General features: G+C 54.6%; 1 pseudogene; it reads right to left on the minus strand.

The window, feature by feature from the left end:
* Positions 1-11,758: 11,758 nt before the first annotated feature.
* Positions 11,759-17,235, minus strand: LOC100996088 (large ribosomal subunit protein uL18-like; annotated as a pseudogene).
* Between the last annotated feature and the right edge of the window lie 6,321 nt (positions 17,236-23,556).

Below are 23,556 nucleotides of genomic sequence, written 5' to 3' on the forward strand. Positions count from 1 at the left end.
GAGTGTGTGGCCCCCGTCTGTGTCCTGGATCCCGGGGCAGGGCTGCTCTCCCTGGCCCCTCCAGCCCCTCATGAACTTTCCGCCCTCAGTGCCCCTGGCTGAGCAGAGGGGCGTCCCACCATTCAACCAAAGAAAGTCAACATTGAACATTAAACCTCTGTGTGTTTCTATACTGACTTAGCCTCATGTCAACACTTGGGACTGGTGTTGGGCCATATCCAATTGCACGTAACGTTTCGGAGCATAAACATCCACAGCCCAACCACCCCGAGGGGCTCCTGGCTCAGAGTCAGCTTCCACCAGACCATGAAGCCAGATCCAAACCCTGCGTTCCGCATCTGACTTTCGTGCCACTTCCTTCCTTGTGTGTGCCCGTGTGTCTGCGTGTCGGATGCGATGGAGCGTGCGTGCATGCCGGCCTGTGCGAGTGTGCTTGCCTGTGTGCCTGTGTGTTTGTGAGTGGCTTGTGGGTTGTGTGGGTGTTGACGTGTTAGTGTGTGAGAGTGTGCGCCTGTGTGGTGTGTAGGTCCCTCTGTGGGAGTTGTGTGCACACATGCACGTGTGCTTGAGGGTAAGTGTGCATGTGTGTGCATGCTCTTCAGAGGAACACTGTGAGGCGGCCCCTCCGCCCTGCCTCCGTGCGGGTGTGTAACCCACCACACGGCAACACTGTGATGACTTTAGTCAGCTTAAAGGACTAGGAAGCAGAAGCCACCTGTGCCTCCAGACCCTGACAGTTCTTCTCTGGAGCAGTCCTAGCTGAGGAGGCCTCCAGTCCTAGGAGACACACAGTGGCATCTGCCGCGTCGCCCACGAAGGCCCCAGACGGGGCTCAGATCTGGTCGGCCTGTTCTGTCTCTGAATGAGCCACCCCTGCAGGGGCTTTGGGCAGCTGAGGAGCCCCCACCGGTTCTGCGGGGAAGGGGCTGGGTTGGGGCCCGCACGTTCCACCTGCCTGAGCAGGACTGAGGAGGGATGCAGGCTGGATGGGAGCACTGGGCCCCTAGGAGGGCCTTGGCAGAAGGCAGCTCAGCAGCCACACGCTAGGCTGCAGTGTCGCCCATCAGTGACAGCAGCTGCAGGAAGCCTGTCTAGGGACCCTGGAAGGAGCTCGGGGCCCTGCACTGATGTGGTGAATGCACCCCATGTGCAGAGACTGGCTGCAACGGGCACTTCCACACCTACCCAGTGCCCAGATGGTGCCTGACCGGTCCTGCCACTTGCTCCCTGACCCTTGGTGCTTGCATTTCTCGGGGGACGCTGTCGGGACCAGCATTGGCCTGAGCTGGAACAGTGGGTATGTTCACTGTGTGGGGACCGTGGACCCTGCTCCTCCGTGTCTCACGTGGACCCTGCTCCTCCGTGTCTCACGTGGACCCTGCTCCTCCGTGTCTCACATGGATCCTGCTCCTCTGTGTCCTCTGTGTCTCACCTCATCACGCTTCCCTTCCACTGCACTGCCAGGGTTTGTACCTGAGCCTAGAGGCTTCTGCAGAGCCTTTACTGCACAGGCACCTTTGGGCGGAAATTCTGCCTGTTGTATTCAAGGCCAAGGACTGTTCTGTAGCCTTTGAGGTGGGTGGGGTGGGGGTACCTCGGGCAGATGGAGGCCGGCCCTGTGTCTGCAGGGGCAGCGTGTGCCCAGGGAGGCAGGGGACGGGGTAGGGGGAGGGAAAGGGTGAGCACCCCGTGAGGACAGACAAAGTGCTGTGAGGCCAGGTCAACGGTGGGGTGGAGGCGGGGCCTGGTGGGCATCTGGGGAGGCTACTGGGCACAGGGACAGAGAAGCCAATTTGGAGGGTCCCTGGGGCCAAGTCTGAGCAGGCATCTGAGTGCTGTGGTTGTTCAGGGCAGGTGGAGCAGGAGGGGCATAGGAGGGCCTGGCACATGTGAGAGGCCTGTCCCTCGGGCCACAGCTAGAAGACCAGTGTCTCCCAGTGAGACAGGTCAGGCTGCAAGTGGGCTCAGCAGCAAGACAAGCCCTTCATGCCCGCTGTGCTGGCTCCTCTGGGCCTGGAGGGAGGGCTGCTGGGTGAGCTGGGGCCCACCAGGGCAATTCCCAACACTGGCTGTCCAGGCCTCCTGGGGGCTGCAGGGCCAGTGACTGAGCACAGACGTGGCTGCCCACAGACGGTCCTGCAAGGACTCAGGACCCCAGACCCCAGGCTGCATCCCCCCGGCCACAGATCTGCAGGTGGCCGACTTCCAGAGGACAAGCAGCGCCGCTCAGGCCCAAGTGGGCGCCGACTTGGACCTCACACCTCTGTCCTGTGTCCCAGGAAATGACTGGGGTTGCCAGGGCCTGCCTTTCCTTCCCACTCCCATCCCAGGACGTGGGTACTGGGAAAACCACTGTTAAGAGGACACTCTTAAACTCACTCTAATTACTTCTTTTCTACATAAATATCAACAACTTCCCCTGCGATCGCAACAGACGCCTTGCTCCCTACTCACAACTCCAACCACACCCAACATAGCCCTTCAGGGAGGCCTGCAGGTCAGAAGCAGCAGCAGAGGCACCCAGAGCTCAAGTCCCTCCCTGCCAGCCGCCCCCCAGCCTCTCCCAGACAGGGTCACTGAACAAGCCACAGAGTGGTGCAGGGCTGACATCGGCCAGGGACAAAGCAGGTGAGTACCCATGTCTGCGCCCTGGTTCAGAGATTACTCCAAGTCCAGGTCCTAGAGGGGTGAATACCCCTGGTGTGGGATTGGCTGGTTTAGTACTCATGTCTCTGTCATGGTTCAGAAACTACCCTTGGTCTAGGTCCTACTGGAGTGAGTACCCTGGTGAGGGATAGCCTGGGTTAGTACCCATGTCTCTGCCCTGGTTCGGAGAGTACTCGTGGCCCACGTCTTCGTGGAGTGAGGAACTCTGGCACGTAGTGCCTCCCTGTTAGGGTTAATGCTCGTATTGGATTCATAGTGAGCTGTGTTGCTGGGTAAAATACTCGAGGTGACAGTAGCAGTCTGTGCTGCTGTAGGATGAGGACACATTTTCTGGGCTACTTTCTTGGTGCCACTGGTGTGGGCTGAAATTTCACCCTCCGTGTGCCCAGGTGGCGGCGGTGGTGGTGCGTTTGCATGCGGTGGGCTGGAGCTGCGCCCGTGTGTTCTTCTGTGTGTTTGGGAGGCTGAGTTCTCGTGGTCTGAGTCGTCTCAATTGAGTACTAGGTCCTGTGTCACCTGGGCTGTGTATCTGTGGTCTGTGTCTCGTGGTAAACACTGTTTAAAATGAGTTCCGGGGTCTCTGCCTCCAAGGGAGTGCGGGACGCTGGCGTGGGCTGAGCTGCCGGGGTAAAGACGCCACTGCAGCACCTGTGGCTTCGGTGCCTCGGTGGGGTGGGGCCGATGGCCTGCAGGTGAGCAGTGTTAAAGGAAACATGGTTCAATGATGCTTGTTAAAACATGGCAGACTTCATTCGGGGCCACTGGGTCCCTGGGTGTGAGACAGCCTGGGCTGGTACCATAGGGGAGCTGGTCTCCAGATCCCTGTTGGGGGGGTCTGGTCTCTGGGTCCCTGTAGGGGCGGTTGGTGTCTGGGTCCCTGTGGGGGGTTGTAGTCTCTGGGTCCCTGTGGGCGGGTCTGGTCTCTGGGTCCCTGTGGGGGGGTCTGGTCTCTGGGTCCCTGGGGGGGGTCTGGTCTCTGGGTCCCTGTGGGGGGGTCTGGTCTCTGGGTCCCTGTAGGGGCGGCTGGTCTCTGGGTCCCTGTGGGGACGGCTGGTCTCTGGGTCCCTGTGGGGGGGTCTGGTCTCTGGGTCCCTGTGGGGGTTCTGGTCTCTGGGTCCCTGTGGGCGGGTCTGGTCTCTGGGTCCCTGTGGGGGGGGTTCTGGTCTCTGGGTCCCTGTGGGGGCAACTGGTCTCTGGGTCCCTGTGGGGGCGGCTGGTCTCTGGGTCCCTGTGGGGGGGTCTGGTCTCTGGGTCCCTGTGGGGGCGGCTGGTCTCTGGGTCCCTGTAGGGGTTCTGGTCTCTGGATCTCTGTGGTGGGGGGGGTCTCTGGGTCCCTGTAGGGGTTCTGGTCTCTGGATCTCTGTGGTGGGGGGGGGGTCTCTGGGTCCCTGTAGGCGGGTCTGGTCTCTGGGTCCCTGTGGGGGCAACTGGTCTCTGGGTCCCTGTGGGGGGTTCTGGTCTCTGGGTCCCTGTGGGGGCGGCTGGTCTCTGGGTCCCTGTAGGGGTTCTGGTCTCTGGGTCCCTGTGGGGGGTTCTAGTCTCTGGGTCCCTGTAGGGGGGTCTGGTCTCTGGGTCCCTGTTGGGGGATCTGGTCTCTGGGTCCCTGTGGGGGGTTCTAGTCTCTGGGTCCCTGTAGGGGGGTCTGGTCTCTGGGTCCCTGTTGGGGGGTCTGGTCTCTGGGTCCCTGTGGGGGTTCTGGTCTCTGGGTCCCTGTAGGCAGGTCTGGTCTCTGGGTCCCTGTGGGGGCAACTGGTCTCTGGGTCCCTGTGGGGGGTTCTGATCTCTGGGTCCCTGTGGGGGCGGCTGGTCTCTGGGTCCCTGTGGGGGCGGCTGGTCTCTGGGTCCCTGTAGGGGTTCTGGTCTCTGGGTCCCTGTGGGGGGTTCTAGTCTCTGGGTCCCTGTAGGGGGGTCTGGTCTCTGGGTCCCTGTTGGGGGGTCTGGTCTCTGGGTCCCTGTGGGGGTTCTGGTCTCTGGGTCCCTGTGGGCGGGTCTGGTCTCTGGGTCCCTGTGGGGGTTCTGGTCTCTGGGTCTCTGTGGGCGGGTCTGGTCTCTGGGTCCCTGTGGTGGGGGGAGTCTCTGGGTCCCTGTTGGGGGGTCTGGTCTCTGGGTCCCTGTGGGCGGGTCTGGTCTCTGGGTCCCTGTGGGGGCGGCTTGTCTCTGGGTCCCTGTGGGGGGGTCTGGTCTCTGGGTCCCTGTGGTGGGGGGGGTCTCTGGGTCCCTGTTGGGGGGTCTGGTCTCTGGGTCCCTGTAGGGGTTCTGGTCTCTGGGTCCCTGTGGGCGGGTCTGGTCTCTGGGTCCCTGTGGGGGCGGCTGGTCTCTGGGTCCCTGTGGGGGCGGCTGGTCTCTGGGTCCCTGTGGGGGGTTCTGGTCTCTGGGTCCCTGTGGGGGCGGCTGATCTCTGGGTCCCTGTGGGGGCGGCTGGTCTCTGGGTCCCTGTGGGGGGGTCTGGTCTCTGGGTCCCAGTGGGGGGCGGCTGGTCTCTGGGTCCCTGTAGGGGTTCTGGTCTCTGGGTCCCTGTGGGCAGGTCTGGTCTCTGGGTCCCTGTTGGGGGGTCTTGTCTCTGGGTCCCTGTAGGGGTTCTGGTCTCTGGGTCCCTGTGGGGGGTTCTGGTCCCTGGGTCCCTGTGGGGGCGGCTGGTCTCTGGTTCCCTGTGGGGGGTTCTGGTCCCTGGGTCCCTGTGGGCGGGTCTGGTCTCTGGGTCCCTGTGGGGGCGGCTGGTCTCTGGGTCCCTGTGGGCGGGTCTGGTCTCTGGGTCCCTGTAGGGTGGTCTGGTCTCTGGGTCCCTGTGTGCGGGTGGCTGGTCTCTGGGTCCCTGTGGGCGGGTCTGGTCTCTGGGTCCCTGTAGGGTGGTCTGGTCTCTGGGTCCCTGTGGGTGGGTCTGGTCTCTGGGTCCCTGTGTGGGGGTGGCTGGTCTCTGGGTCCCTGTGGGGGCGGCTGGTCTCTGGGTCCCTGTGGGTGGGTCTGGTCTCTGGGTCCCTGTGGGGGCGGCTGGTCTCTGGGTCCCTGTGGGCGGGTCTGGTCTCTGGGTCCCTGTAGGGTGGTCTGGTCTCTGGGTCCCTGTGTGCGGGTGGCTGGTCTCTGGGTCCCTGTGGGCGGGTCTGGTCTCTGGGTCCCTGTAGGGTGGTCTGGTCTCTGGGTCCCTGTGGGGGCAGCTGGTCTCTGGGTCCCTGTGGGCGGGTCTGGTCTCTGGGTCCCTGTAGGGTGGTCTGGTCTCTGGGTCCCTGTGGGGGCAGCTGGTCTCTGGGTCCCTGTGGGCGGGTCTGGTCTCTGGGTCCCTGTAGGGTGGCTGGTCTCTGGGTCCCTGTGGGGTGGTCTGGTCTCTGGGTCCCTGTGGGGGCAGCTGGTCTCTGGGTCCCTGTGGGCAGGTCTGGTCTCTGGGTCCCTGTAGGGTGGTCTGGTCTCTGGGTCCCTGTGGGGGCAGCTGGTCTCTGGGTCCCTGTGGGCGGGTCTGGTCTCTGGGTCCCTGTAGGGTGGTCTCGTCTCTGGGTCCCTGTGAGGGTGGGTGGTCTCTGGGTCCCTGTCGGGGGGTCTGGTCTCTGGGTCCCTGTGGGGGGGTCTGGTCTCTGGGTCCCTGTGTGCGGGTGGCTGGTCTCTGGGTCCCTATGGGGGCGGCTGGTCTCTGGGTCCCTGTGGGGGCGGCTGGTCTCTGGGTCCCTGTGGGCGGGTCTGGCCTCTGGGTCCCTGTGGGGGGGCCTGGTCTCTGGGTGCCTGTGGGGGGGCCTGGTCTCTGGGTGCCTGTGGGGGCAGCTGGTCTCTGGGTCCCTGTGGGCGGGTCTGGTCTCTGGGTCCCTGTAGGGTGGTCTGGTCTCTGGGTCCCTGTGGGGGCAGCTGGTCTCTGGGTCCCTGTGGGGGCGGCTGGTCTCTGGGTCCCTGTGGGCGGGTCTGGTCTCTGGGTCCCTGTGGGGGGGTCTGGTCTCTGGGTCCCTGTGTGGGGGTCTGGTCTCTGGGTCCCTGTGGGGGCGGCTGGTCTCTGGGTCCCTGTGGGCGGGTCTGGTCTCTGGGTCCCTGTGGGCGGGTCTGGTCTCTGGGTCCCTGTGGGGGGGTCTGGTCTCTGGGTCCCTGTGGGCGGGTCTGGTCTCTGGGTCCCTGTGGGGGTGGGTGGTCTCTGGGTCCCTGTGGGGGGGTCTGGTCTCTGGGTCCCTGTGTGGGGGTCTGGCCTCTGGGTCCCTGTGGGGGCGGCTGGTCTCCATGGCTCTGTGGGGGCAGCAGGATAGTCAGTCAGGGGTGGGATTCTCACCCTGACTGTGGGGGCGGCAGGACAGTCACTCGGGGGGGGCATTCTCACCCTGACTGTGGGGGCAGCAGGACAGTCAGTCAGGGGTGGGATTCTCACCCTGACTGTGGGGGGCGGCAGGACAGTCACTCGGGGGGGGATTCTCACCCTGACTGTGGGGGCGGCAGGACAGTCACTCCGGGGTGGGGATTCTCACCATGACTGTGGGGACGGCAGGACAGTCACTCGGGGGTGGGGATTCTCACCGTGACTGTGGGGGCGGCAGGACAGTCACTCGGGGGGGGATTCTCACCCTGACTGTGGGGACGGCAGGACAGTCACTCGGGGGGGGGGATTCTCACCCTGACTGTGGGGACGGCAGGACAGTCACTCGGGGGTGGGGATTCTCACCCTGACTGTGGGGACGGCAGGACAGTCACTCGGGGGGGGGGATTCTCACCCTGACTGTGGGGACGGCAGGACAGTCACTCGGGGGTGGGGATTCTCACCCTGACTGTGGGGGCGGCAGGACAGTCACTCGGGGGGGGATTCTCACCCTGACTGTGGGGGCGGCAGGACAGTCACTCGGGGGGGGATTCTCACCCTGACTGTGGGGACGGCAGGACAGTCACTCAGGGGGGGGATTCTCACCCTGACTGTGGGGGCGGCAGGACAGTCACTCGGGGGGGGGATTCTCACCCTGACTGTGGGGACGGCAGGACAGTCACTCGGGGGGGGGGATTCTCACCCTGACTGTGGGGGGCGGCAGGACAGTCACTCGGGGGGGGATTCTCACCCTGAATGTGGGGGCAGCAGGACAGTCACTCGGGGGGGGATTCTCACCCTGACTGTGGGGACGGTAGGACAGTCACTCGGGGTGTGATTCTCACCCTGACTGTGGGGACGGTAGGACAGTCGCTCGGGGTGTGATTCTCACCCTGACTGTGGGGGCGGCAGGACAGTCACTCGGGGGGGGGGATTCTCACCCTGACTGTGGGGGGCGGCAGGACAGTCACTCGGGGGGGGATTCTCACCCTGACTGTGGGGGCGGCAGGACAGTCACGGGGGGGGGATCCTCACCCTGACTGTGGGGGCGGCAGGACAGTCACTCGGGGGGGGGATTCTCACCCTGACTGTGGGGGCGGCAGGACAGTCACTCGGGGGGGGATTCTCACCGTGACTGTGGGGGCGGCAGGACAGTCACTCGGGGGGGGATTCTCACCCTGACTGTGGGGGCGGCAGGACAGTCACTCGGGGGGGGATTCTCACCCTGACTGTGGGGGCGGCAGGACAGTCACTCGGGGGGGGATTCTCACCCTGACTGTGGGGACGGCAGGACAGTCACTCGGGGGGGGATTCTCACCCTGACTGTGGGGGCGGCAGGACAGTCACTCGGGGGGGGATTCTCACCGTGACTGTGGGGGCGGCAGGACAGTCACTCGGGGGGGGATTCTCACCCTGACTGTGGGGGGCAGCAGGACAGTCACTCGGGGGGGGGATTCTCACCCTGACTGTGGGGGGCGGCAGGACAGTCACTCGGGGGGGGGATTCTCACCCTGACTGTGGGGACGGCAGGACAGTCACTCGGGGTGTGATTCTCACCCTGACTGTGGGGGCGGCAGGACAGTCACTCGGGGGGGGATTCTCACCCTGACTGTGGGGGCAGCAGGACAGTCACGGGGGGGGATCCTCACCCTGACTGTGGGGGGCGGCAGGACAGTCACTCGGGGGGGGATTCTCACCCTGACTGTGGGGGCAGCAGGACAGTCACGGGGGGGGATCCTCACCCTGACTGTGGGGACGGCAGGACAGTCACTCGGGGGGGGATTCTCACCCTGACTGTGGGGGGCGGCAGGACAGTCACTCGGGGGGGGACTCTCACCCTGACTGTGGGGATGGCAGGACAGTCACTCGGGGTGGGGGATTCTCACCCTGACTGTGGGGTCGGCAGGACAGTCACGGGGGGGGATCCTCACCCTGACTGTGGGGGCGGCAGGACAGTCACTCAGGGGTGGGATTCTCACCGTGACTGTGGGGGCGGCAGGACAGTCACTCAGGGGTGGGATTCTCACCGTGACTGTGGGGGCGGCAGGACACTCAGGGGGGGGATTCTCACCCTGACTGTGGCGGCGGCAGGACAGTCACTCGGGGGGGGATTCTCACCCTGACTGTGAGGGGCGGCAGGACAGTCACTGGGGGGGGGGGGATTCTCACCCTGACTGTGGGGGCGGCAGGACAGTCACTCGGTGGGGGGATTCTCACCGTGACTTGCTCTTTGGACCAAGGTGGGCTCATTGGTCAACTGGGGAGGAAGGAAGAGGCGGCAGCAAACCTCAGCAGGCAGCTGGGAAGCCACAGCGGGGCCTCAGCTCCAGGCGGTGCCTTCCGAGGATGCGAGGAAGCGCCGCCCAGGTTGGGACACAGCCCCACGGGCAGCTGCCGCTGCATCTCGAGCTGCTCTGGGCCTTCTGCGGGGCCCACCTGCCTCCTTCTCAAGCTGCCTCAGCTCCGCAGTCCTCCCCCCAGGGCACTCTGGGGAGTCAGGGCCGCAGGGAATTTCTCCTCCTTCTTCAAGGGTGACCCCGGGGGCAGGTCCCAGGGCCTGGGAAGGGAACTTGCACAGCTAAATTCCCGCTGGACCCTGAGGCTGGACTCGCAGTCAGGACACCGACCTCCGGCCCCGAGTGGGTCGTCCCTGCCCTGCCCCTTCACTGCCCCTGCCCTGCCCCTGCCCTGCCCCTGCCCTGCCCCTGCGCTGCCCCTGCCCTGCCCCTGCCCTGCCCCTGCCCTGCCCCTGCGCTGCCCCTGCCTTGCCCCTGCCCTGCCCCTGCGCTGCCCCTGTGCTGTCCCTGTGCTGCCGCTGCCCTGCCCCTTCACTGCCCCGCCCCTGCCCTGCCCCTGCCCCGCCACCCTGGCCTACACCCACTTCTCCATCCGGCCTGGTCTCCAGAGTGAGATGCGGCTCCAGCACGTCCCTGACGCCTCTGACCCTCCAGGGCTGTGAGCCCATGCCCCCTCACACTCCTTCACAGGACCCCCGGCCCACAGGCAAACCGGGGGAGAGAGGGCCAAGCTGGCGGCAGGGGCACGGCAGACAGGTGGACATGGCACTGCATGACGCTAGCGATGGCCTCTCGGTGTAACCGCGGGCCCCAGCCTGTGGGGCTGCACATTAACCACTCTAGCTCACTGTGCGTCACTTACACCTCCTGAAGGCTTAAAATCGATTTCACACACACCCAGCAAGAAGCAGGCTGATGTTGGGGAGGGGCCAGGTGCCTGGGCCTGGCTGAGTAGCATCAGCCTTCAGAGCAGAGGGCAGGGCTGGCGGAGAGGGCCCAGCTGCATCGTGTCAGCCTCCTGGATGTACTGGGAGCAGCCTCAGGCTCGGCTGGATTTCACGGGCAGGACGGTCATCCACGGGAAGCAGAAATAAGAACCTTGTGACTCTCTTGTGTGTCCGGGGCCTCAGGCCTCCTCTGGAGGTGCTGACCCAGGGGCCTTGGGAACCACGGTGGGCTCCACGCCACTCACACGCAGGGTCTCTAAGCCACCGTCCCTCTCCTTCCACATGCCTCCCGCCTTAGCGCCGTGCAGGGGCAGTGACCCTCCCCTGCAAGGCTGGGGCCTCCCCAGGTCACAGGGGAGAAGGGCAGGCAGGCCCCACACAGAAACTTCTGGGGCCAGATCCGTGACGCTGCCCTCTGACATCAGCGGCATTTGTGCCTCCCCCAGGGGCCTCTGGGAGCCAGCGGAGGCCAGGCCACAGCTTGGAACACCTCAAGGGAAACTGCGTGTCTCGGCCTCAGCCTGCGGCCCTCCTGGAAGGAGAGGTGAAATATCACAGTGTCCACAGCTGGAGCTCCTGGAGAGCACCAGGGACCCCAGCCTCCTGCCCCGTCAGGCCACAGCATCAGGGAAGGACGGCAGCCCCTGTGGGAGGTGTGGCAGGGGCGAGGCAAGCAGCCTCCACTGTGAGTACGAAAGCAAGGCTGCCAGGGAAGGGCCCGTGGCCAAGAGCACCCAGTGAGGCCCAGGACCCAGGGGGAATTAGGTCGGGAGATGGCACCTGTGGTCGGCGGGTAACAAGGACACGCACAGTCCTGTACCGTCCCCTTCCCAGGCCCAGGAGCCACCCGCAGGGGCTGAGCCCTGGGAGCATCCCAGCCGGGCTCTAAGGGAATGTACAGGGGGCCCGGTGCCCCAGGCTGGGTCTGGGCTGGGGCCTCCCGGGTTCTCTCACGTGTGTTTCGGCCCCCTCTGCCGTGTTCAGATGAGGACGGGGCTCAAATCCCCACACTGGGTAGGGGTGGAGCTGGGACCTGTGAGCATCGGGCCCCATGAAGGGTCCCCTCCAGTTCTCATAAGCACGTCAGGGCATCAGGGGGCTCCGGGACCCTGACCCTGCTCTGCAGATGGCATCTGGGCATCAGCCAGGAGGAGGCCTCCTGCTCTGAGCTGGTTTTTGGAGAAGCCATTGAGGCACAGAGGAAATGTGGGACTGGAGGACATCCTAGAGGCTGGGACACCCTCACCGGTGCTGGGATCCGGGGGCCCGACATCCCCCAGGCCTCAGCCTCACTGAGCGGCCACCATCGCCCCAAGGGCCCACGGCACTACGCAGCATCCCGGAGCCCCGTGGCCCTGTTCTGCCCTGGACCGCGCACCCTGCTCCCGGAAAGTCCTGCCTCCACAGACACCCCGTGCAGGCCGGGACCTGCACCCGAGGAGGCACGCACCGAGCAGCCCCTGGTTTCTGCTGCTGCCCTGGGGGCGGGGCCAGAGTGTCCGGGTGCTGAGCACGGCCCCTTCCCTGTGATCGGCGCGCCAGCCAACAGACAGAAGGGAAAACGTGAGTGCATTAAGTACGTACCTGCTTCTCAGGCCTTTTCATCTTTTTCTGAGAAACATATCCTATTTAATTGAATGAAAAGGAGCGTTCCATTATTTTCCAGGAAATGACCATTCATCCAGGAAAGGTGATGGGCTTTTTGAATTTTATTTACAGAAAACTACTGTATAAGATCAGTTTTGCTGTTTACGCGTTTGCAAACAGCATGGCCGATGACCTAGACGCATCTCATTCGGATTCAGTTTGAGTTTATTCTGGAATTTTGTTTTAAAGATAAACAGTTGTTTATAATGGCTTAGTCTAAGGGCCAGGAAGGTCTCGCCTGGCCCTGCCCTTCAGACACGCCCCCACCTTCACGTCACCCTTCGCCTCACAGCCTGACGGCCACCTCCCCCACCACCTGGTAAGGCCCTTTATGGAATCTTCTTCCATGAATAGAGCAAGAGGGACAACAAGCCGTTTTCTTCTCTGCACTCACTCGACACAGAACACTTCTGTGGCCGGACGTGTGTGTCTCCAGGGACACCAGCTGGGTGTCCTATAATTCCGTTCAGCCTCTACACCATCTACCCGGCGATGGTGTCCGGCCCCACAAGGGGAAGCTGTCCCACAAGCCACCCGCACCCCAGGTCCCAATCACAGGTCCGGCCCACCCGGATGCTCCTTTCTGACTGGCTGCAAAGTGGGGTTCCCATGATCCCCTCCTTGGGTTCGATTAATTTGCCAGGACGGCTCGCAGAACTCAGGGAAGTGCTTATGTACATTTACCCATTTATTCTAAAGGATATTATAAAAGATACAGATGAGAAAGCAGCTTTTATCTGAGGAATGTGGGTCCCTTTCAGTTATCAGCCCAGAGAGGCCCTGGAATAAGAGCGGCCGCCCTCCCTGCCTTAGAGACCGACCGATACCAAGTAGCAATGAATGAGCCTGACATGCCCCACGCCAGGCCGTCACTCAGACCCCAGAGTTCAACAGCCGTTGACTGGTGAGTCAACGGCGGCCCTGTAGACAGAGGAGACTCCTGACAAACAGCTGAGCTAATCACCAACCAGTCAACGGCCGCCCTGTAGACAGTGGGGACTCCTGACAAACAGCTGGTGTGGGTCACACCTCGTCTTTTTTTTTTTTTTCTGTCTGTAGGTTTATTGTCTTGATCTGAAAAATCCTCATAGGTAATTGTTCGGTTGAGCTCTCAGCAGCTCCTGAGCTCCGAGGAAGCTTGCCTTCTTTGAGCTACCCGAACTTTCTTCTGAGCAAAGGCCATTTTGGGACGGTTCTGCCTCTTCTTTCGAACTTCTTTCTTGGGCTTCTTCTCATAGCCTGGATTCTCTTGTTGAGCAGCATGAGCTTTCTTATCTCTCTCCCCCACTGTGGGCGGCAAGCCAGCCAGGTGCCGAGGCAAGAGACGGAGGGCACGAGCTGATCCAGTGTAACAAAATATATAAAACAACAAGAGTTATGCTAGATCTAGATCACAGATATGATTATATATGAATATCATTCATCATCAGTTTGTAGCAATTACTCTTTATTCCAATATTATAATAATCCTCGCTCAACAATCATAACGTAGGAAAAACCAGGCCATACAGAGATAGGAGCTGAAGGGACATGGTGAGTGAAAAGTGACCACGAGGCAAGAGTGTGAGCCTTCTGTCATGCCCGGACAGGGCCACCAGAGGGCTCCGTGGTCTAGCGGTGACGCCAGCGTCTGGGAAGACGCCCGTCGCCGAGCAGACTGGTTTAGCGGTAGCGTCAGTGCAGCGGTCACGCTCCTGGTCTGCTCTCATGTTCCACTCTGTACACCTGGCTCCGCCCTCTAGATAGCAGTAGCAAAATTAGTGAAAGTATTAAAGTCTTTGATCTTTCTGAAAAGAACACAGAAGAAATAATGACATAAGCTGTCCTCTCTCTCTCCGCCTCGGCTACCTAACAGGGAAGGGCCCCATGTCTGGTGGACACGTGACTCACGTGACCTTATCAATCACTGGAGATGACTCACACTCTTTACCCTGCCCCTTTTGCTTTGTATCCAATAAATAACAGCGCAGCCAGGCATTTGGGGCCACTACCGGTCTCTGCGTCTTGGTGATAGTGGTCCCCCGGGCCCGCTGTCTTTTCTTTTATCTCTTTGTCTCGTGGCTTTATTTCTACAATCTCTCGTCTCTGCACACGGGGAGAAAAACCCACTGACCCTGTGGGGCTGGTCCCTACACCCCACCATGTCTGGAGTTACGCTGTTCTTTATGTATTGAGAGAACTGTTTCTTGTAAGCATCTTCATCTTCTTGCATTAAGTAGCACATGTAATCTGCAACATTCTGGCCCATGATGCCCTTCCATGTACTTCTGCATTAAATTCCTTGTTTTCAGAATCATAACCAGGAAATTGTTTGGTACTGTGAGGGATAGACCAGCCTCCATCCACAGCTCCATTCAGGGCGCCAAAAGCTTCATTGCCAGTGGTAGTTCTGGCAAGGCCTGCATCCATATAGCAGGTGAAGGCACCTGGCCGACCAGCAATGCTTTCCACATTCTATTCATCACCAGTCACCTCCACTTCGCCTTCTTAGATCTTGTCCAGGCCAGACCTATTGAGAAGCCTGCGGGCCAGCAGCAGCCAGGACAATACGCTGCGGCATAATTTATCAGGCCGACCTTCACACTGTATTTTGGCAGGTCATGTGCATACGCTGTGCAGACTATCATACCCCCTCTATCCGGGCATAAGCGATCTGACAAATGATATCTCTGTTTGTTACACCAACTATCATCCTGTATTTGGGTGTGTTGTATTTATTTTTATCCTGAATCGCCAAGCGTTTCCGAGCATAGTAATCAGTTTTACCCTCTCATCACCTTCTAAATTTCACTTGGTATCTCTTAAAGTTGGCCTTATTCTGCACAACTTTAACAAACCCCATCCTGCGGAACAGAGACCTGCGTCTGCGGCTCAACAGAGACCGGCCCCTTGTCCCCTTTTTTGCTTTTAAAAACCTGCTTGTAAGAACCAATGCAAGAAGTCCAGTAACTCAACTGGCCAGAGTGCTCTGTGTCCTCCAAACAGCCACACCAGCTCTCCAAGAAGAGTTCTTTACCAGGCTGATGAACTGCCTGGAGTGACAGAAATAGAATTCAGAATACAGCTAGGAGCAAAGGTCGTTGAGATTTAGAAGCACGGCAAAACCCAACTCAAGGAAAATAAGAATCACAATAAAGTGATACAGGAGCTGAAGGACGAAATAGCTGGCGTGAAAAACAACCTCATGGATCTGACAGAGCTGAGTCACCACAATACAAGAATTTCAGGCCAGGTGCGGTGGCTCACTCCTGTAATCCCAGCAGAGACGAGTCACCACAATACAAGAATTTCAGGCCAGGCACGGTGGCTCACACCTGGAATCCCAGCAGAGCCAAGTCACACAATACAAGAATTTCAGGTCAGGTGCGGTGGCTCACGCCTGTAATCCCAGCATAGCTGAGTAAACACAATACAAGAATTTCAGGCCGTGCACGGTGGCTCACGCCTGTAATCCCAGCAGAGACGAGTCACCACAATACAAGAATTTCAGGCCAGGCGCGGTGGCTCACACCTGGAATCCCAGCATAGCTGAGTAAACACAATACAAGAATTTCAGGCCGTGCACGGTGGCTCATGCCTGTAATCCCAGCACTTTGGGAGGCCGAGACGGGTGGATCACCTGAGGTCAGGAGTTCGAGACCAGCCTGGCCAACATGGTGAAACTGCGTATCTACTAAAAATACAAAACTTAGCCGGGCATGGTGGCAAGTAACTGTAATCCCAGCTACTCTGGAGGCTGAGGCAGCAGAATTGCTTGAACCCAGGAGGTTGAGGTTGCAGTGAGCTGAGATCATGACACTGCACTCCAGCCTGGGTGACAGAGTGAGAATCCTTCTCAAAAAAAATTCTTAAAAAAAGAATTCCACAATGCAATCACAAGTATTAACTGCAGAATCAACCAAACTGAGGTAAGAATCTCAGAACTTGAAGACTGGTTCTCTGAAATCAGACAAAAATAAAGAAAAAAGAATGAAAAAACCTCCAAGAAGTATGGAATTATGTAAAGAGGCCAAACCTATGAATCACTGGCATCCTGAAAGGGAAGGGAGAAAGCAAAGAACTTGGAAAACATATTTCAGGGTCTCGTTCATGAAAACTTCCCCCACCTTGCTAGAGAGGCCAACAGTCAAATTCAGGAACTACGGAGAACCCCTGCAAGATTCTACACAAAAAGAACATCCCCAAAATGTCTGACATAATCGTCAGATTTTCCAATGTCAGTATGAAAGAGAATGTTAAAGGCAGCTAGAGAGAAAGGGCAGGCCAGCTACAAAGGGAACCCCATCAGCCTAACAGCAGACCTCTCAGCTGAAACCCTACAAGCAAGAAGAGACGGGGGACCTATATTCAACATTCCTAAAGAAAAAATCTTCAACCAAGAATTCGATATTCAGTCAAACTAAGCTTCCTAAGTGAAGGAGAAATAAGATCCTTTTCAGACAAGGAAATGTTGAGGGAATTCATCACCACGAGGCCTGCCTAAAAGAGATCTTGAAAGGAGCACTAAATACAGAAACGAAAGACCAGCTAATACAAAAATGCACTCAAATAAACAGACTAGTGACACTATGAAGCAACCACACAAACACGCCAGCATAATAAGCAGTTAACAGCACAGGGACAGGATCAAATCCACACAGATCAACACTGACCTTGAATATAAATGGGCTAAGTGCCCCACTTAAAAGGCACAGAGTGGCAAGCTGGATACAAAAGCAAGACCCAGTAGTACTATGCTGTCTTCAAGAGACCCATCTCACACATAATGATACTCATTAGGCTCAAAATAAAGGGACGGAGGAAAATCTACCAAGCAAATGGAAAGCAAAAAAGCAGGGGTAGGAATCCTGACTTCAGACAAAACATTTCAAACCAACAAAGATCAAAAAAGACAAGAAAAGGCATTATATGGTAGAAAGTTCAATTTAACAAGAAGACCTAACTCCTAAATATATATGCACCCAACACAGGAGCTCCCAGATTTATAAAACAAGTCCTTTGAGACCTACGAGGAGACATAGGCTCCCACACGATACTAGTGGGAGCCTTCAACACTCCACTGGCTGTATTAGACAGGTCATCGAGGCAGAAAATTAACAAGGATATTCAGGACCTAAACTCAAGATTGGACTAAATGGATCTAATAGACCTATTTATAGAACTCTCCACCCAAAACAACAGCATATACATTCCTCTCATTGCCACATGGCACATGCTCTAAAATCACATAATTGGACGTAAACCAATTCTCAATAAACATAAAAGAACCAAAATCATACCAAACATACTCTCAGACCACAGCACAATAAAAATAAAAGTCAAGACTATGAAAATCACTCAAAACCATTCAATTACACGGAAATTAAACAACATGCCCCTGAATGATTTTTGGGTAAAATTAAGGCAGAAATCAAGAAGTTATTTGAAAATAAGGAGAACAAGGATACAACACACCAGAATCTCTGGGACACAGCTAAGGCAGTGTTAAGAGGGAAATTCATAGCACTAAATGCCCATATTAAAAAGTCAGAAAGATCTCCAATTAACAACCTAAATTCACAACTGAAAGAATTAGAGAAGCAAGAACAAATCAACCCCAAAGCTAGATGAGAAACAACACAAATTGAGCTGAACTGAAGGAAATTGAGACACATAAAACCATTCAAAGGATCAATAAATCCAGGAGTTTTTTTTTTTTAAATAATAATAATATAGGCCACTAGCTAGACTAATAAAGACGAAAAGAGAGAAGATCCAAATAAAGCTAATTACAGATGATAAAGGGAACGTTAGCACTGACCCATAGAAATCAAAGCAGCCATCAGAAACTACTATGAACACCTCTACACACACAAACTAGAAAAGCTAGAAGAGATGAATAAATTCCTGCACCCATACACCCTCCCAGGACTGAACCAAGAAGAAATTGATTCCCTGAACAGACAAATAATGAGCTCTAAAATCGAATCAGTAATAAATGGCCTACCAACCAAAAAAACTTCAGGACCCGATGGATTCACAGCTGAATTCTACCAGATGTGCAAAAAGAGCTGGTACAATTCCTACAGAAACTATTCCAAACAATTGAGGAGGAGGAATTCCTCCCCAGCTCATTCTATGAGGCCAGCATCATCTCAACACCAAAACCTGGCAGAGACACAACAAAAAAAGAAAACTTCATCCCTGGGATGCAAGGTTGGTTCAACATACACAAATCAATAAGTGTGATTTGTCACATAAACAGGACGAAAGACAAAAACCACATGATTTTCTCACTAGATGCAGAAAAGGGTTTCCATAAAATCCAATACCTCTAAGAGCCGTCCTATGACAAACCCACTGCCAACATCATGCTGAATGGGCAAAAGCTGGAAGCATTCCCCTTGAAAACCGGCACAAGATAAGGATGCCCTCTCTCACCACTTCTATTCAACATGGTATTGGAAGTCCTAGCCAAAGCAGTCAGGCAAGAGAAAGAAATACAGGGTACCCAAATAGGAAAAGAAGAAGTCAAACTATCTCCATTTGCAGACAATATGATTCTATATCTAGAAAACCTCATAGCTGGCCCCAAAGCTCCTCCAGCTGATAAACAACTTCAGCAAAGTTGCAGTATACAAAATAAATGTACAAAAATCACTAGCATTTCTATACATCAACAACAGCCAAATCAAGAGCCAAATCAGAAAGGCAATCCCATTCACAATTGCCACAAAAAGAATAAAACATCTAGGAGTAGAGCTAACCAGGGAGGGGAAAGAGCTCTACGATGAGAATTATAAAACACTGCTCAAAGAAATCAGAGAAGATACAAACAAATGGAAAAACATCCCATGCTCATGGATAGGAAGAATCAATATTGTCAAAACGTCCATACTGCCCAGAGCCACTTACAGATTCAATGCTATTCGTATCAAACTACCAATGACATTCTTCACAGAACTAGAAAAAAAAACTATTTGAAAATTCATATGGAACCAAAAAAGAGCCCAAATAGGCAAGGCAATCATAAGCAAAAAAAAAAAACAAAGCTGGAAGCATCACATTGTCCAACTTCAAATGATACTGCAGATCTACAGTAACCAAAACAGCGTGGTACTGGCACAAAAACAGGCACATAGACCAACGGAACAGAATAGAGATCTCAGAAAAGAGACCACACACCTACAACCATCTGATCTTCAACAAAGCTGACAAAAACAAACAACGGAAAAAAGACTCCACATCCGTAAATGGTGCTGGGACAGCCCGCTAGCCATTTGCAGACCGAACCTGGAGCCCTTTCTTATACCATACACAAACATTCAACTCAAGATGGATTAAAGACCTAAATGTAAAACCCAAAACCATAAAAACCCTGGAAGACAACCTAGGTAATACCATCCCGGACATAGGAACGGGCAAAGATTTCATGACAAAGACACCAAAAGTAATCGCAACAAAAGCAAAACTTGACAGGTGGGACCTAATTAAACTGAAGAGCTTCTGCACAGCAAAAGAGACTATCAACAGAGTGAGCAGGCAACCTACAGAATGGGAGACAATATTTGCAAACTATGCATCTGACAAAGGTCTAATGTCCAGCATCTGCAAGGAACTTAAACAAATTTACGAGAGAAAAACAATCAACCCTATTACAAAGTAGACAAAGGACATGAGCAGAAACTTCTCAAAAGAAGACATACATGCAGCCAACAAGTGTATGAAAAAAAGCCCAATACCACTGACCATTAGAGAAACACAAGTAAAAACCACGGTGAGATACCATCTCACACTAGTCAGAATGGCTGTGATTAAAACGTCAGAAAATAACAGATGCTGGTGAAGTTGGGGAGAAAAGGAAACGCTTATACACTGTTGGTGGGAGTGTAAATTAGTTCAACCATTGCAGAAAGCAGGACGGAGATTCCTCAAAGAGCTAAAAGCAGAACTATCATCTGACCCAGCCATCCCATTACTGGGTATATATCCAGAGGAATAGAAATCATTCCACCATGAAGACACAAGCACGTGAATGTTCATCGCCGCACTGTTCACAATAGCAAAGACGTGGAATCAACCTAAATGACCATCAATGGCAGAGTGGATCAAGAAAATGTGGTACATATGTACCATGGAATACTATGCAGCCATGAAAAAGGAGATCGTGTCTTTTGTGGGAAAATGGATGGAGCTGGGGGCTATTATTCTTAGCAAACTAACACAGGAACAAAACACCAAATACCGCACGTTCTTACTTACAAGTGGGAGCGAAATGATGAGAACTTACGAACACAAAGAAGGGAACCACTGACACTGGGGTCTCCCTGAGCGGGGAGGGTGGGAGGAGGGAGAGGAGCAGAAAAGGTAACCGTTGGGGCTCCGTACCTGGGTGATGAAATAATCTGTACCACCAACCCCCATGACACGTGTCTACCTGTGTAATAAACCTTCACATGTTACCCCAAACCTAACACCTCCCACATTCAATGCAGCCCAGTGAAGGGTGGCGGCCGAGACGCCCTCAGGGTCCAGAGCCTCCTCTCCGGCCGTGCCTCCCTCCTGGAAGCTCCCAGCCTCAAACCCCGAAGCTCATCGGATCTTGTTGCTTGGGGTTTTCTGGAGTGTGGTCTCCAGATCCCTCTCCCGGAGGGCAGTGGGTGAAGCAGAAAGTTCCCACCTGGATCCTATCATTGCTGGTCTCTCTGAGGACCCCCGTCCTGCGGCCTCCCCAGGGGCCCCACTTGTCCACCTCATTGCCATAACCCTGGAGTTATCACAGGGCTCCTCATGAATAACAAAAGACACTCCTGTCACTCAGAATCTTCCTGGGGTCATGGATCCCCATCCCACACACCCCAATAAAACCAAGTGTGTTTCATAAAATACCACAAATAAAGAAAAGAGGGGCAAATTCCTGGGGGCAAGGGGCATTAGCTGGGTGTGGTGGCGCACACCTGTAATCCCAGCTACCCGGGAGGCTGAAGCAGGAGAATCACTTAAACCTGGGAGGCAGAGGTTGCAATGAGCTGAGATTGCACCACTGCACTCCAGCCTGGGCAACAGAGCAAGACTCCATCTAAAAAAAAAAAAATAGTGCCAAAGGAGCAAACTAAAACTCTCTCTGGGGGAAGATAAAGTAACCCTAGGCCTCAAGTAGTTTCCAAGAATACTTTTGCAAACACAGTAGCCAGCACACAATTTAAAATAATCAGGCACTCAAAGAGAAAAGATCACACCCATAAAAGCCAGCAAGAAACAGGAGACGCGTGGGGCCGCGGCTCATGGAGTTCTCAGACAGGCTTGTGAAGGTGACCTCTGCTTGCCCACCATGCTCAATAACACACAGAAATCAGTCACTCAAAACCAAAGTCCCTGGAACTTCGCACGATTTTGAGCCTTAAGGAATCAATGACGGGACCTGACTCAGAGGACAGGCAGCTGCAACCTTTGTTCCCTGAATGCAGATCAGCCTTTCCTTGACCGACATTGTTTTGTAAAATGTAGAGAAGTTAAGGCGTCAGGAAGACCCTCCCTCTTCCCTGCTGATCTTCATTAGAGATTAACTCCCCTTCCTTCCCTGACTGACACAAGACCTCATGACTACCACACAGTGTAAGGCTGAATGCTAAATATGCTCTTTTAAATGGAAAACAGAAAACAAACGGAGTATAACGAATCAAATTGCTATCACTCACAAGCCAGCCTTGTATGAAAAATGCTGTAACCCTTTTAAATTTCTCTGTTTTCTGCACATATAACAGAGACCTTAACTTTTCAGTTTCAGAGCACTGACCCCATTTCTTTGGAGTCTGTGTTATCCGGATGGCTATTTTCAGCTTCGTGCTTGAATACACTCTTTTAAACTGGATTCTGATCCTTTTGATGTTTGAGAGTTGACAGACATAGAAACTAAGGTTGAGAATTTTGGCAGAGAATCAGAAACCATCAAAATTTTAAAATAAATAAAAGGCCTGAAAAAGAAATAATGGAAAGAATCCAATGAATGGGTTTAATGGTAGATTAGACATAAAGAGAGTTTGTGAACTGGAAGATGGACCATCTGAAAACATCGAGCATAAAGCTAAAAGATAAACTACAGAATAGAGGGCAAAAGACACCGTGTAGCATGCGCAGATCCATCACATGTGTGTGTCTGGAGTCCATGAATGCCGGGACGAGCCAGGGTCCGAGAGAGAGAGAACAGGAGGGAACACTGCAACAGCATCTAATGACAGAATGGTGAAAACTTTCCCAAACTGATTAAAAACACAAGCCATGGATTCCAGCAGGTCTACAAACTTCCAACTAATATAGAATAGAAATGAAACAATACATTAATAACCAATACAAAATAAGTCAGAAAGAAAAGGGAGCAGAGAACAAGGGGAAAACAGAAAACACTTAACAAATGGTAGATTTAGGCCAGGCGCGGTGGCTCACGCCTGTCATCTCAGCACTTTGGGAGGCTGAGGCAGGCGGATCACCTGAGGCCAGGAGTTCAAGACCAGCCTGGGCAATATGGCGAAACCTGGTTTCTACTAAAAATACAAAAATTAGCCAGGCATGGTGGCACATGCCTGTAACCCTAGCTACTCGAGAGGCTGAGGTGGAAGGATCACTTGAACTCAGGAGGCAGAGGCTGCAGTGAGCCAAGATACGCCACTGCACTCCAGCCTAAGTGACACAGTGAGTGAGTCTCTGTCTTAAAAAAAAAAAGGAAAGAAAAGATAAGAAAAGGGTGAAAATCAGTGAGTTATACAATCATCTCAAGAATTTAGAAAAATAATAACAAAGTAACCAAAACTAGAGGAATGAAATCATAAAGATAAGAACAGTGGCCAGGCGCGGTGGCTCACATCTATAATCCTAGCACTTTGGGAGGCCGAGGCAGGCAGATAGCCTGAGCTCAGGAGTTCAAAACCAGCCTGGGCAACACAGTAAAACCCTGTCTCTACTAAAAATACAAAAAAATTAACCGGGCGTGGTGGCGTGCACCTGTAGTCCCAGCTACTCGGGAGGCTGAGGCAGGAGAATCACTTGAACCTGGGAGACAGAGGTTGCAGTGAGCCGAGATCGCGCCACTGCACTCCAGCCTGGGCGACAGAGTGAGATTCAGTCTGCAAAAAAAAAAAGAAGAAAGAAAAAATAAGAACAGAAATTAACAAAATAAAAAATATATATCCTTTAAAAGGGTTCATAAAATCAATATAGTCCTGGCAAATCCAATCCAGAAAAAAGAAAGAAGGCACAAGTAACAAATGTCAGGAGTTGGGGGGCTATTCCTTCAGACCCTACAGACATTAAAAGGTAAAGAGCAGATAGATAATACACGCAAGTTGATGCCAATAACTTGGAAAAGACAGAAATTCCTAGGAAATGTGAAAGCTTTATTTTTAGAGATGGGGTCTCCCTATGTTGGCCAAGCTGGTCTTGAACCCCTAGTCTCAAATGATCCTCCTGCCTCAGCCTCCCAAAATGCTGAGATTATAGGTGTGAGCCACTGTGCCTGGCCTGAAAGCATCTTAATAGTTGTATAAGTATTAAATAATTGAATTCATAATTTGAAACCTTCGTATTTAAAAACAAATGCCTTTAGATCCAGTGATGGCCTCACCAGAGAATTCCACCAGACATTTAAGGAAAAAAATAACAGTAGTTTTACTAGAACTCGAACTCTTTCAGAGAATAGAAAAAGAAGAACACATCCCAATTATTTCAGGAAGAAGCATAACCTTGATACTTACAGCTAACAGGGACA

Source organism: Pan paniscus, chromosome 8 (assembly GCF_029289425.2).
Source record: "Pan paniscus chromosome 8, NHGRI_mPanPan1-v2.0_pri, whole genome shotgun sequence".
NCBI lineage: Eukaryota > Metazoa > Chordata > Mammalia > Primates > Hominidae > Pan > Pan paniscus.